At 37.5% G+C, this 16431-nt stretch overlaps 1 pseudogene; it reads left to right on the forward strand.

Annotated features, from left to right (window-relative positions):
- The first annotated feature begins 331 nt into the window (after nt 1–331).
- Nucleotides 332–15935, forward strand: LOC116625227 (annotated as a pseudogene).
- Nucleotides 15936–16431: the final 496 nt, after the last annotated feature.

The raw sequence follows: 16431 nt of genomic DNA on the forward strand, positions 1-16431 counted from the left end.
TCAGACTATGATTTACACACTAGTAACTTTTTGGCCCTGAGAAATGTACCCAAAATATGAACATAATGAGTTAGCCTTCACTTTGTTTAGTCAGCAGAAATATGAGCAATTTATTTTCCGTGGATGATTAGAATGCTTTACTGAGAAGCTTATTGACCTTTTAAGCCGACGTTCTGCCAGACAATGTGACATTCTGCCCAAGCCTGTGATCCATGAGGTTTCCCCCAAAGGTTGTTATTAGGAGGAGGAGGAAGGATAATGCGCTGATGGCACCCAGGGGTTGTTTTGCTTATTTTTGCAAGACTATGTGAAATCTGCCTAATTAGGGAATATGGCGCAGACTTTGGAACCAGACAAGCCTGACGAGAAAGCCAAATCTGCCGCCCACCAGCCGTATGACCACAGGTGTGTTGGGTAAAGTCTGAAAACCTTTGTTTCTTTATTTACAAGAAGAGGATACTAATATCTACCAATTAAAGTAGTAAAGTATTTTTTTTGTTCAGAATCTCTTCCATGAAAGTTTTTTGAATGAATTAAGGAAAAAATTTAACTTTTGCACTTCATACTCTTCTCAAGAGTATAATGACAGCCCTTAGACACAGATTCAGATCTTATTGATAAGTGTTGCAATGATGCTAAGTTTCTTTTTACACTTTTCATGGTTTTAAACATTCATTTCAATCCAAATGAATGGTATTTTTCAACCAGAAATGATATTAACTTATTTCATTTGTTATGCATTGATCATGACAACAACTGCCATTCAACAATCCTTACGGAGAAAATGATATAAACAAAAATAGAAGTATAACCAGGGACTCAGCTATCCATCTTAATTAGAAGGCACATATCACTATTTATAGACCTGCCACCTGATACTCTCCCCCTGCCCTTTAATGCAGATGCATCTGTTTGCTTTCTAAATGCTGTCAGTAATAATGTCAAATTATATAGAAGTATTTATCTTGACAGTATTCCTTCACTTTCCCTAGACTTTCTTATTTTAGATCATAGTTGGCCATTTGGTGACTTTTTGTATACTTTCTACTAGTTACAACCATGGACTTCGTGTCAGGCAGACCGGGGGTATCTATTCCTAGAGTTATCATATGTATGGTGCCCATAGGTAAATTACTTACCTTGTCTAGATTTACTCTCTATCCCCAATAACAGTCTCTAAGTGGTTATACTAAGTATTTGTTTAGATAATGTTGATAAAGCATTTAGCACAAATCTTGCCACATTTTAAGTATTCACTTTAACTCTGTTAATATCATTGAAATTCGATTTAAAAAGCATAATGCATATAATCTGATTTGGGGCTAGGATACTAAAAGCTCAGGAAATCCCGCCATTTGGGGTCACATGGATGGACCCGAAAGACATTAAGTGAAATAAGCCAGACATAGAAAGATACCTATTCTATGATCTCACTTCTTTGTGGAATCTAAAATAGTCAAACCAAAAGAAACAGTAAGATTGTGGCTCCCAAGGGCTTGCGCGAGGTGGGGAGGTGGGGGAGATAATGATCAGAGGGTACACGGTTTCAGTAACTGGGAGAACTATTATACAGCAGAGTGCCTGTAGCTAATGACACGGTATTGTATACTTAAAAGTTGCTTTACTCATGGACGTCCCTTAACAACGCCTTAGCAGCGGCAATCTAAACTGCTCGCCATAGGGGTGTTTTGGCCGACTGGCACGCTCGGCGTGCTCAAGGACTCTCTCGTAGACTCCCACATCATTGTACTACCTCTTTCTCTTGTCTGCACTGCTGGTTCCCAGGCTGGTAGTCTTTCCTCTTCATTGTTCTATCTGCTCTGAGTCTCAGCTGCAGAGTTGTTGGGTTGTTTTTTTTTTTTTTCTTTTAATGAAGAAAACTTTCTTCCCAATGATCTCTGCAAGATTTTCATGAATGGCAACTGCCCCCTCAAATCTGAGACAATATCCTCCCAGGTTCTCTTTTCCTTTCTTACCAGCTGTTTGTCACAAATATCAACACATTCTCCTTTGTTGTGCATTTAGTTTTCTCCCTCTCAGCAAATAACCTTGATTCTACGTAACAAAAGGGAGTGTAGACAGCTGATCCAGGAAACAAAACTTTTTACCCCTAGGACCCGGGATGGGCATTGAGGGGACCATATATGTCCACTAATTAAAAATATACATGTATTATTCCCTGTTATACATCTGTCCCTCTGTGGATGCCTTCCACTATCTTGTGATTATTTCACTCAGTTCTAGTGGATTCCATAGCATTCCTCATGGAAGATCTAGCTCAGTTTCTCCTTCCTCTTCAAGCCTTCAGTCTTCTCAAGTCCTCTCTTGCTTACTGACGCACAGAGAATAAGGCTATTTAATACGATATTGTAATTTAATTTGTACAAATTCTGACACGTGATTCCATGTATTTTTCAGGGCTTTCTCTAGCCTCAGAGGAATTGTGCTTTCCTTAAACTTATATCCTCGCAAGAATTAGTTGTCAGGGGGCGCCTGGGTGGCTCAGTCAGTTAAGCGTCTGCCTTTGGCTCAGGTCATGATCCCAGGGTCCTTGGATGGAGCCCCACATCAGGCTCCCTACTAAGCAGGGAGTCTGCTTCTCCCTCTCCCACTCCCCCTGCTTGTGTTACTGCTCTCGCTGTGTCTCTCTGTGTCAAATAAATAAATAAAAATCTTTAAAAAAATAAAAAGAAATTTAAAAAGGAGGCTACCACCTTTAAAAAAAAAGAAAGAGTTCTCAGCCTTAGACTGAACAAAAAGATGATTGAGAAGACAGAGAATTAACAGGATGAAGATGAAGAAGCCATCTTAAAGGAGGAGCAAAAGTCAGCCAGGTTGCCTTAGTTTTAGGCCCACCAAAAGCGGCACCTGAGACTAAGGCTTATATGCAGGTGGTTTGTTTGGGAATTGATCCTACGCTGCACAAGTAAGGGACAGCAGGAGCAAAACAGGGAAGGTGGGCAAACCAATGTAAGCATATGTTATTGGGTTGGATACCAAGACTAGTAACTGGTGCTTGATTATGTGGAAATTTCTCAGGAACTTTTTAGAATATTCTCAAAACTATCCACCCAAAGGGTGAAGGAGGAAACATTTATTTATATCTCCTATTGTTCAAGAATGGTATTTACCCAAAGAATACAAAAATGCTAATTTAAAGGATACATGCACTCCTATGTTCATAACAGCATTATTTACAATAGCCAAGATATGGAAGCAGCCCAAGCATCCAACAACTGATGAGTAGATAAAAAAGGGGGGGAAATCAGAGGGGGAGACGGACCATGAGAGACGATGGACTCTGAAAAACAAACTGAGGGTTCTAGAGGGGAGGGGGGTGGGAGGATGGGTTAGCCTGGTGATGGGTATTGAGGAGGGCACGTTCTGCATGGAGCACTGGGTGTTATGCACAAACAATGAATCATGGAACACTATATCTAAAACTAATGATATAATATATGGTGATTAACATAATAAAAAATTAAAAAAATAAACAAAACAAAAAAAGATATATATGTATGTGGTGTGTGTGTATATATATGTGTATATATATATGTATATATATATATGGTGTGTGTATATATATGTATGTATGTAGTGGTGTGTGTGTATATGTATATATATGTATGTATATGGTATGTGTATATATATGTATGTAATGTATACATATGTAGTGTATATATATGTATAGCGTGTGTGTGTGTGTGTATATATATATATAATGGAATATTATTCAGCCATAAAGAATGAAATCTTGCCATTTGCAATGACATGGATGGAGCTAGAGAGTATAATGCTAAGTGAAGTCAGTCAGAGAAAAGAAAGTATCATATGATTTTAGTCATATATGGAATTTAAGATACAAGACAAATGAGAAAAAAAAAAGAGAGAAAGAGAGAGAGAAAACCAAGAAATAGACTCTTAATTATAGCGAACTGATGGTTACCAGAGAGGAGGAGGTGGGAGCATGTATTAAACAGGTGATGGAGATGAATGAGTGCACTTGTCTCTTTTTTTTTAAGATTTTATTTATTTATTTGACAGAGAGAGACACAGTGAGAGTGGGAACACAAGCAGGGGGGAGTGGGAGAGGGAGAAGCAGGCCTCCCAGCAGAGCAGGGAGCCCGATGTGGGGCTCGATCCCAGGACCCTGGGATCATGACCTGAGCCGAAGGCAGACGCTTAACGACTGAGCCACCCAGGTGCCCTGAGTTCACTTGTCTTGATGAGAATGGGTGATATATGGAATTGTTGAATCACTCCATTTTACACCTGAAACTAACACTGTATGTTAACTAACTGGAATTAAAATAAAAATTTAAAAAGTCAAAAAAAAAAAAAAAAGGTGAAAAAGAAAAAAGAAAAAAAAAGAATGGCCCCACAGGCATCAATTTCTCCTGTACCCATTCAAGACTATCAGGCAAATTTCCACCAGCATCTCACATGGCAACACAAGAAAAACCCATGGCAGGATATGAAACATACACATACAGGCCCACACTTGGGTCAGACTCCTTGAAGCCACCACAAAACTCTTGACACACAGTGTCGCAAGTCAGAAATGGACCCAAGAGGGTTTGAAGAGACACATAAGAAATATCTGATTCACAGATCAAGGGAAGAAAGGTAGCACAGACATAATGAAAAACAATACAGTGGTGTGAGCAAAGAATGATTAAAAAAAATAATGCATCAAGAATAGTCATGTAAAACCAGGTATGGTGAGACAAGAAACTGGAGAAGTAGATGGAGCTCATGGCATGCTAAGAAACTTGGAATTAATTCTATAATTAATGGGAAATAAATGAATGATTTAAAGGGATGTAATCCTTGCAAATGTTTCAATCTATAATAAAGCAGTTGGCAAGAATTGGGATAAAAAAACAATGTTGGAAAGCAATAAATGGAATGACAGGAAGAAAAATATTATTTGAAAAGTTGGTATTTTTGCTTCAGCAAATGATATGTCAAGTCAGTGGCTCTAAACTAGGGGCAATTTTACCTCCCAGGGGACATTTAGCAATGACTAGACATTCTTGTTTGTCACAAATGGGAGGATGCTACCATATGGGGAGAGGACAAGGAGGCTGCCACACATTCAACACACATAACAGCTTTGGATAACAAAGAATTATCCAGCCCCCAGTGTCAGTAGTAAAGTGGAGAAACCATAGATTAGGTACTTTGTTTTAGCTCAACCAAAGGATATAAGTATGCATATACTTATACATATACATAGCTTGACGGCATTGAAGAAATAACAAAGTAATAAGAAAGATAAGCAAGATCCAGGGGCAGAAGGAAAACCAAAGAGGGTAAGGTTTTTATTATGATAGTGTCGAAGTAAATGTGGTGAGAACATATACCTTAATAATACTGAGTTTTTCACCCCATGAACATGATACAGCTCTAAATTATTTATCTTTTTTGAAATCTGTTAGCAATTATTTGCAGTTTTCAATACAGAAGTCTTTCATGTCTTTTTAAAAAATATCTTCCTAAGTATTTTGGGTTTTATGATGCTCTTATAAATATTGTTTTATTTTATCTTCCAATTGTTTGTTATTAACGTATAAATAAAATTGACTTTTTGGATTGACCTTACTAAATTCACTTATTAATTATAGAATTAAAAACCTTGTAAATTTAATTTTCTCCAGTAGAGTTTTTTTAATAATCTTATAACTGGATGACTGAAAGCACCCTGTTGCATCCTAAAATTACTCACTCTGACCAGTTGTTTTCAGACATTTTTAGTGGCAAAAAACTTTATTCAAATGAAATTTTAACTGGAAGCCCAAACAAATATAACAGATAAATCAGAATTTCTCTGGCTGAAGTTTGTGTGAGATGAGGGAAGCAAAACCCAACCTGCTTAGCCCAGCAACCACCAGTGTGTATTATGTGGGAATTTGTCAGAGCCCCCAAGGGCTCCACAGAACATAGCTAGCAAACCAGAGCAGGTTCTGGGGGCCTGGCATACAGAATAAGAATTCAAACTTTAGGAAATAGTCAAATGTCTATATTTATTGAATGAAAAATTTTTATTGAAAGATAATGTAACATAAACAGAGAAAGAGAAGCATAAGTGCATATGGGACTATTTTAAAAACATAAGAAAACACTTACAAGGAAAGTGGAGTAACTTTGAGCATAGGCAAAACTCAGAATGGGAATCAGAGATAGTCTGTTGTCCCTGGAAAATCCAATGTCAAATTAAAAGCATGGAAAAGCAAAGAAAATAAGAAGGGAACACACGCGTGTGCGTGCGCGCGCGCGCACACACACACACACACACACACACCCCTTCCCTAGAGAGACAGAATAGCAGAAGCTTTTGAGTCCAATGGTAAAAATTTGAATCCTTGCTCAAATTGATACTACTGTGTGACCTTGAGCCAACTTCCTTCAACTCTCTAACCCTTAATTGGTTTATCTATAAAATTAGCTTTTTTGAAGTTATGGAAGTAAAGTACTTCCCATCAGTAAGAGCTTACTTATGGGTTTCTTAAAAAGAAAAGTCTCTACCCCCAACCCCACCCACCCAATTCAGCACCCTTCTCTATCAGGCTAGCTCTCCTAAAATTGTACATGCATAAGCTAAATAGTAATGGTGAACTTGTGCACATTTGATTTTTAGAAATTATGGCATAATAGCAAGAGCATTCATGCCATATAAAAAAATCAATTCCAGGTAGATTAAAAACCTAAATGTGAAAGGCAAAACCATAAAGCTTTTAGAAGATAATATGGAAGAATATATTAATATCTTTGGTATCTTAAAATACAAAAAGCAGTAGCCATGAAGAAAAAGATTAATAAATTCAACAATGTTAAAATTACGATCATAATTTTGCCTTCTTCAAAAGATATCATTTTTAAAAAGTCAAGCACCATGAAATGGAAAAAGGTATTTACCTCACATATAGCTGATAAAAGGATTTTATCCAGATTATTTATAAGGAAGAAAACTAAAAAGTCAGACAACCAGAGAGTAAAACAGGTAAAAGACTTAAGAGAACATTTCACAAAAGAGGAAACCAAATAACTAGTAAACATACACTAAAGGCACTAAACTTCAGAAGTCAAGAAAATGCTAAATAATATTTTACTTCATACTAATATATGTTAACAAGCATATAGAGCTACCAGAATTCTCCTACATGGCTGGAAGAATTGTAAATTGGTACCTCTTTGATAAAGCTTTGTTTACGTCTTTGGCGAACAATATACCATAATCTAGAAGTGTTGAAGAGGTAGTCCCTTTAATTCAGAAATTTCACCCCTGTGTATAGTCCACAGAGATAAACATGCTTATTTGCAATAGATACAAGAATGTTGAGAGCACGGTTGTTCATAACTGTCAGATATTGGAAGCAATCCAAATGCCACACAACTTTAGAATGGGAAACACATTGTGGATACATAAATAAAGCAGACCACAGGTACAGCAAAAATAGTGTCTCTAAAAGACATCATTTTGAACGAAAGAGAGCAAATAAAAGATTATAGACACTGTGTTTACATAGAGTTCTAAAAAAGACGAAATGAAACTATGTTTAAAAGTGCGATGAAACCCAACACCCAGCCCTCCCCACCATGAGAAAGGAAACTCCTCACCTCAATAGACCTCAGCTGGAGTCAAAAGTAGGGGTCTTTTACAGCTTAGGAGCTGGAGCTCCCTGGGCAGAGAGCTTCCTTGCTTCCACTCAGTCACACACCGGCACACACACACACACACACGCACAAACACACACGTGTGCACAGTTACAACAAGGAAACTCACTCATACTACTCTTGCCTCCGGTCACAGTACCTGTGCACCCCTAAATGTACAAGAACAGGCATGCTCAGCTGCCCTCTGGTTCTGCAGGCGTCTACGCATGTGTAAGACACATGTTCATTGCCAATATTGCACATACACACCCCTCCCACCCACTTGCACTGGCAGGGAATTTTTCAAACTCGTTCATCCTTTAAAAAATGTATATACGAGTAGCAAACTTATAAAGGAACTCAAAGAAATCATTTAAAATGAGTTAGAATAGCCGCCTCTGGGGAGAAATGAGGGATCTGTGATTTGTGAGGCGCATCAGTCAGGGTCCCAAACAACTGTAACAGAGGAGAAATTACAAACATGTAACTACAATTCTGAGAAATACGTTATGGCTCAGGGAGGTACACGCGGAAGGACAAACTTGGAAGGGGTGTCCTTCCTCAAGATCGGGGCTCGTACCTTGTTAAGAAAGGGTGGTAGTTGGAGCCCACAGCGTGGCGGAAGTTCACGGAGTTACCGAGGCCGAAGGTGGTTCACAGTCACTGGGCAAGCAGGAAACATCCCTCTGGGGTACAGACGGGTCAAGGTTGGCTGATAGACACCGAGGGAGTTAGGACATCACCTCGTTGAGAATCCTGCATCAGCAATGCGGCACATACTTAGAGACCATACATGCCAAAGGCAACACACACTGGAGTAACAGAAACCCCTTCCTCTGGCAAAGTCCCTCTAGCTCCCTCTACCGATAACGCTTAATATCGCATTGGCAGCCAAGAAAAAAGTACTTAAAGCTCTATTATTGCGGAGCAGATAAAAAAAGGTGGGTTTCAAGGCGAGAAGCAATCAACTGATAACTGGCACAGAGGAGCTAGAGAGCCTTCTGTGATGCCTGTAATGTTCTAATACTTCACGGCTGTGATAATTACACAGGTGTTCTCATTACAGCTATTGTTAAACTGAATATTATGCATGTTTCTGTATGTTATCTTTCATAAGATGTTGATTTTAAAAATCAAATAAGCATATATATGATTAGCATTTAGCTAACTTAAATTGTACCATATCTCCTGCTGTTAACTAACCACAAATTCTTTGTGGCTTACACCTAATTTTTCCTCATTCTGAATCCATTGTCCTTAAAATGGAGATGGTAATACCTGTCCAGTTATTTGAAGCAATTCACATTTTCTAACAAAAGAAAAGGAAAAAAAATAAGTTAATATGTACAAAAGTGTTTTGAAGGCCATGTGAACGTGTATAATTAAAAATAAGAATTATTAATTTGTCAATAATTTTGAAAACTCTGGTTTTTGCAGAGAAAAGTATATTACTCAGTGTTCTCCAGAAAAACAGAACCCATGAGATATATACATAAAATAAGTGATTGGCTCACATGATTATGGAGGCCGAGGATTCCCACAATCTGTCTTCTTCAAGCTGGATACCCGGGAAAGCCAGTGGGGTAATTCTAGTCCAAGTCTGAAGGCCCGAGAACCAGGAGAACCAATGGTGTAAGTCCCAGTTCAAGGGCAGGAAAAGATCAATGTCACCTCAACAGTCAGGCAGAGAGAATTCTCCCTTCCTCCACCTCTTTGTTCTATTCATTCCCTCAACAGATTAGATGATGCCCATCTACATTGGTGAAGACAATCTACTTCACTCTGTTCACAAATTCAAGTGCTAATCCCTTCCAGAAAAACCATCGCAGACACATCTAGAAATATTTATTCAAATATCTGAGTCAAATCCAGTCAAATTGACACATAAAATTAACCATCATAAAAAGCACATATTCATTTTAACAGTAATATTACTACCAAAAAGACCAAGAATTACAAGACTAATGCTGGTCGTCTTATTGAGAATCAAGAGCGTGTATACAATTATTTACACAAAAAGTAAATGTTTTTTCTCTTACTGTCTGAAGCATATATTTTCCAAGCTGAAAGTGACCTAGAAATTATCTAGTCCAATCCTTCATTTGTAAATATGAAAACATTGATGACAGAAATGCTCCTGTGTTCAGTTAATGAATTCCAGAGTTAGAATTATAATCCAGTCTCCTAACACACAATTTATGTCCATCCCAGAATATTACACTGAGGATCTTAACAAATCCCCTACAGGTGCAGAAAATCTGTGAGTATGAAAAGAAGCAGCAGCTGTGGTCTACTTCCTTCTTTACTCATTTGATTTCTCCCCTTTTGAGTAGGTTTGAAGCTGAGATTTATTACCAATTGGTAGGCTCTGGCCGTGTGAGGGGAAGATGAGCCTGCCTTAATGGAATAAAAAATGAAAAGTGTGATAAGATGTAATGAAGTGAAATAGAAGCTCTGCTCAATGCCCAAAGAAGACCGTCACTGTTTGGGGGTGCAGCAGGCCGGGCTATGCTTAGGTGGGCACACACGAGATTAGGACTGTGTCGAGTGAACACGCTGTCATTTGAGTCTCTGAAATCCCACACATCTATGAGTTGATGTGAAGAATGAATGGCAGCACAATGTTATTATGATACTTAATCTTAGTTAAAATCCAGTTTGAAGAAAAGAGTTGAAGCAAAGTTTGGCTCTGCCCTCTAATGACTTATTTATTTTTTTAAGAATTTATTTATTTATTTGAGAGAGAGAGAACAAGGGAGAACATGAGTGGAGGGGGTAAGGGCAGAGGGAGAGGAAGAAGCAGACTCCCAACTAAGCAGGGACCCTGATGCGGGGCTCGATCCCAGGACCCTGGGATCATGACCTGAGCCGAAGGCAGACGTTTAACCAACTGAGCCACCCAGGTGCCCCTCTAATAACTTATTTAAATAATAAGTTCTGAACCAGTTCTACCCCAGAGTTCATCAATAGGTTACAAAACACACTCGCAGACAATAATTACTACAATCTCGTCGCAGAGCAGGTGGAGGTTTTTTGGGGAACTTGGGCAGAGAAAGTGTTCCTCGCCTAAAATCAGAAACCCTGAGTCTTTGTGAAGTTTTGACTTGTATAAGAGTTGAAACAGCTCTGACATCCTCCATTACCTGTGGAATGTAAAATGCAGCCATTCTTAGCTGGATGACGGTGATAAAGTGCAAACTAATGGTGTTCACCCTCTGCACAGACCCTGATGTACCTGGCCTTTTCAAAACAGGGAGGCTAATGTCTAACAAGTCATGTAAAAGTCATAGTGAATGAACCTTAAAGTAAATGCAACATAACATCCCTTTGCATTTCAGTTTTCCTTGAAATATCATCACTTTAAGTTCAGAGTCAAAGCCAAAAGGCAACGATTCTGGGTGAGTTTTGAAATGTGTGTTAACTTAACCAGAAAACAATCCAGCAAAAAGAAGGCTGAATCACTTGCTGTCGCTTGACAGTTTTAGCACTCGCTTTTCGCTTTGGTAATCAAGGTGCTGGAATTGGATTCAAGATACTTTCCCTGAAATTAGAATTCAAACATTTTTAGTCAAAAGCTAAAACAGCAACTTATGAAAATATAAATTAATTTCATCATAGAAAATACTGGAAACGGAGGCTTTTTGAATACCTCCCATGTAGAGATGTTTTTGCATATGTTATATGCAAAATGACTACACATAACCTTCTGAGTAGATATACTTCTATTTTTTTCTCATTTTACTGACATGGCAAGTCAAGTTCAGAAACGTAAAAGAATCGTTCAAAGTAATGAATTCAGTAGGTGGCAGATCATAATAAAACTGCAGCCTTGTTCATAATTTGTTTGTTTTAAATATATAACACAACATTAACTCTGTTAATCACTGTATTTAGAGCAGCGCAAACTGCATCGTATAGATGCTTGGTTGGTTAGTTTACCTGTATGCATCTCCTTCCGTAGTAGAACACTGGGTTTCTATCACACTTCTAAGACTGCAGGAGGGAGGGTAGGGAGCCAGGATGTCACAGAGGAGGTATGAGAGAAGAAAGAGTGATTGAAAAATGGCATACAAGATTAGTGAATCAGAATTGAGGTGCTCCGGCTTCCAAGGCACATCACTGTAAGAAAATAAAATTAAGAGAAAAAGATTCGGACTTCAGAAAGAAAATAAAACGCTTCCTCAGCTCTGACCTAATCAGCTGAAGGGTTTTATAGTTGAGATTTGTGTCTCTCCACTTCCTCCTTTTAGAGACGTCTTAAATACTTAAAGGCTTCGTGCATTCTCCTTTAAACAGAAACTTCCATGGCGAAAAGGCTATAGCTTGATCCTTCCATAATTGTGAGTTACGGTTTGTGGCCCGTATTTTTTCCAACTTTATTGAGAAATGATTGACAAATAAAAATCATATATATTTAAGGTGTACAATGTGACATTTTAATATATGTGTACATTATGAAATGATTACCACAATCAAGCTAATTAACATATTCAGCATCCTGCTTAGTTATGTGTGTGTGGCAAGAACACTTAAAGATCTAAGAAGATAAGATCTAAAAAGATCTAAGAAGAAGGATAAACCTTGAGGCTTCTACACCTGACTGGCAATGAGATTCAACTAATTAAACAAACAAGTAAAAGTGAGAACAAGAGCTCAGAAGGTAATTGGTATAATCTATACCTACGTACCTGCAGTGACCAACTTGTGATCAAACAGACATCATATAGATTCAGAATGTAGCCTCCAATTTAATTTCAGGATGAGCGCTTTTTATTATTTTTTGTTTTTATTTTTATTTTTTTGAGAGAGAAAGTGCAAGCAGGGGGAGGGGGTGGGCAGAGGGAGAAGGAGAGAGAGAATCTTAAGCAGGCTCAGCACAGAGCCCGAGGAGGGGCTTGATCTCACCACCCTGAGATCATGACCTGAGCCAAAACCAAGAGTTGGACGCTCAACCGACTGAGCCGCCCAGGCGCCCCAGGATAAGAGCTTTATAGAAAGCTGCCTTCATCTTGCTACTTCTCTATAATATGAAAAATAAAGCAAAATTATCTTCTCATTGGAATTAATTTGTACAATAAATAGGTAGTCTAATTTGTACAAATGTACCCTCTCCCCTTGGGATTCAGTAAAGTAAAATAGATGAATGTGTTTTGTTACCTGTTAAATGACACTCTTCTGGATGTTAGTCATATTCTATTTTATTTTATTGTTTGGTGTTTTAAAGTGTCCATTTATCATCTTTTTAAAGATACATATTTTTAAAACTTTTTACTAAAGGTCAAAAAGTTAAACATCACGAAATATCTTTATTTTCCATAAATTGGTTCTCATGCAAAAAAAAAAATGCTGAATAAGAGTATAAATGACAAGGTGGGCCATTTAGAAGGGTAGGGCACTCCAGATCTGGATAATAAATTAATCCAGTTTAGTGATGCTAATAAATTAGGCATTTCCTGGAAAGTTCCAACATCTTTATAACATTTTTACAATGTTTCCTAACTTTTGGTCAATGCTATTTTTCTTTAGAATTACAGATACTGGTATGGAGGAAAAGCTTCTGGTTCTATCATGATACAAAGAATATATTTTCCAAGGTGGTTTTGTTTCAGAGAGGAGTGTTTGTATTGTTCCCTTTAGTTAGCTTAGTTTAGTTTATTTTTGTTTGTTTTCAACTGAAGAGAAGGAAAATATATAGATGTTGTTCCAAAATAGCACAGGGTAAAAAATACAGAGAGATAGTAAGAAGAGCCTGTCAATGCAGGTGTGAGATGCCCCAGTGACTCTCCCACCACAGACGCAGTCTAGCAGATTTTCTTGGGCTTTGACAGGAATAGACAGAGTATTAGTGAAAAGGATCACACAGTTACACTCAGGGTTGTTGATACCTCTTCAAGAAATAAAAATCAACTTGTTCTTTCTTTCCTCAGTTAATCATTTTCGGTTTGATGTATAGGTTTCCAAACACATACAAGTCCACTGAGAACCTGTTTCTACAGGTTATTTTCTAGGGTGAGAAGGATCTTGAATCCAGCCTCTCTTAGGGAAGAAAATTTCTCTTCCAAAGCTCAGGACAAAACCGTATCACAAAACGTCATTATAGAAACACTTAATTGGGACAAAATTATTTCTAAATAAACTCTTTTTTTTTTTAAGATTTTATTTATTTATTTGACAGAGAGAGACTCAGCAAGAGAGGGAACACAAGCAGGGGGAGTGGGAGAGAGAAGCAGGCTTCCCGCTGAGCAGAAAGCCCGATGCGGGGCTCGATCCCAGGACCCTGGGATCATGACCTGAGTCGAAGGCAGATGCTCAATGACTGAGCCTCCCAGGCGCCCCTAAATAAACTCTTTATAATTGTCCTATGTTGAGTTCTTACTCTGTGCTAAATGCCTTGTATATATTATTTCATTTAATACTATAAACATATTAAAACCTATCAAATATGTACTGTTATTATTATTATCTTGATATCACAGAAGAGGAAGACAGGACATAGAAGATTTACTTGTTCAACACCAAATAGCTACTAAGTTACAGAGTTAGAATGTGAACCCAGGCCTACCTGTTTCCGAAGCTTACACCCTCAATGTTTACTTTCTACTACCTCTCAAGCAATGGATTTCAGTACAAGAAAATAGTCTGGATGATATCTGACAGCTAATTAATGTGTTGGAGCAGTAGTACAGGTATCTTTATAAATCAGTTCTATCAAAGAAATGATAGTGATTGCTATGTGGAATTCCCTCTCTCGCTGTGTCTCTCTCTGTCAAATAAATAAATAAAAATAAATAAAATCTTAAAAAAAATAAAATCCTTAATCTATCTGGTGATGATTTTATTTTTGTGGGTAACCAGTCATCCAGTTTCATTTACTGAATTCTCTCACCTTTCCTTACTGTTGAGACAGGCCACCTCTGATGTACCTAAATTTCAGTGGATACCTAAGTCTAGTTCTGAGTTCTCTGTTCGATCCCATTGGCCAATTTTCTATCCCTGTGCCAGTTACATACTGTCTTTATTATTATAGCTTATAAAAAGTCCCATAATTAATATGAATAAGCCTGTAATATTTTATTTTCAAAATGAAATACGAACCAACAGTCAAAATGAATGAATTCTAGCTAACTACAATAATAAGTATGAACATTAACAATATATTATTTGTAGAAAAAAAGCCCTAAATTATTACATATAGCATCATATAATTTTTAATAAAGTTAAAAATGACTGAAAAACATGCCTTTTTATGGGTAAATAAGACAATTAAAAAATTATACAAAAAGAAAATGTGTAAGACTGCTCTTCTTCAGGCTTAAATTAGAAAATCCGTAAATATAATTCACCACATTAAGGTATTAAAAGAGAAAAACAATATGACTATTTCAAATAGGTTCAGGGAAAGCATTTGATAAAATTCAAAAAACAACTTTTAGTAATTTAGAAATAGATGCGAATACCATTGATCTGATAAAAATATCTTTGAAAACAAAAGGGCAGAAATTACTGAGCCCCCTCCATCTTCTACCAACCACTTCAGACTCAAAAAGGAAAAGTTAAGCTGGAATAGAAGCAAAACTGACCAAGTAGGCTAAGCAGTATGATGACATGGCAGCCCGCATAATGTCTGTAACCAAGCAAGGAGCCGAATTATCTCCAGTGAGGAAAGTATCTTTTTCTCAGTTACTTGCAAAACATGTAAAAAGCCATAGGTCATTTTGGAGAGTCATCTCAAGTACTGAGCTAAGGACAGAAGATGCTGAGAAAAAAAAAAAGATTATTCATGAGTAGAGAGAGAAAACTGTGACGAAGCTTAGAGTACATCTGCAATGATATACTATCTCTTTTGGAGAAGTTCTTGATCACAGTGCTTTGCGAGCAGAGAGCGAAATCTTCTATTTGAAAGTGAAAGGGGACTCTTACTATTACATGGCTGAGGTAGCTTCTGGTGCTGACAGGAAAGGGATTGTGGATCAGTCACCACAAGCATACCAAGAAGCTTTGAAATAAGCAGAAAGGATGTGCCAATGGACACATCCTATCAGATGGGGTCTCATCCTTAACTTTTCTGTCTTCTACTATGAGGTCTGAACTCCTCTGAGCAAGCCTGCTCTCTTGTATAGACAACTTTTGATGAGACCATTGCTGAACTTGATACACTGAGTGAAGAGTCATACAAAGAGAGCAGGCTAATAATGCAATGACTGAGAGGCAACTTGACCTTGCAAACACCAGATACCCAAGGAAACAAAGCTGAAGCAGGAAAAAGAGGGGAAAATTAGCCTTCCAAATTTTGTCTGCCTCATTCTAAAATTTACAGAGTAGACTGTTTGTCACCCAAGCTATCCCACAGAGAGGTTTTTGTTTATGATTTGTGATAGGTTTATGTTACTTCTATTTGAATTTTTATCTTTCTTGTGTGGTTTTTCTGTTTAATATTAGAGGAGTAGAGCTGATTGAGTGTAGGAAATTGTCTTTCTTTTTTTGGCATTTATTTATTTATTCATTGTTAATCAAGTTTTTATTTTAATTCCAGTATAGTTAACATAGAGTGTTATATTAGTTTCAGGTGTACCATATACCGATTCCATACATCATCTTACGCTCATCCTCACAAGAGGACCCCCCTGGGAGGTGTCTGGTTTTGAGGCACTTAATATAGGAATGTGGCATTTTTATACAACTTATAAATGTTTGGCCCAGTACTTTAGGTATATTGTGGCTATAACTCAATGGTTATGACATGTTAAATGAAGTGTATTTGTGGGATACACACTC

Source organism: Phoca vitulina, unplaced genomic scaffold, assembly GCF_004348235.1.
Source record: "Phoca vitulina isolate PV1807 unplaced genomic scaffold, GSC_HSeal_1.0 scaffold75, whole genome shotgun sequence".
Taxonomy (NCBI): domain Eukaryota; kingdom Metazoa; phylum Chordata; class Mammalia; order Carnivora; family Phocidae; genus Phoca; species Phoca vitulina.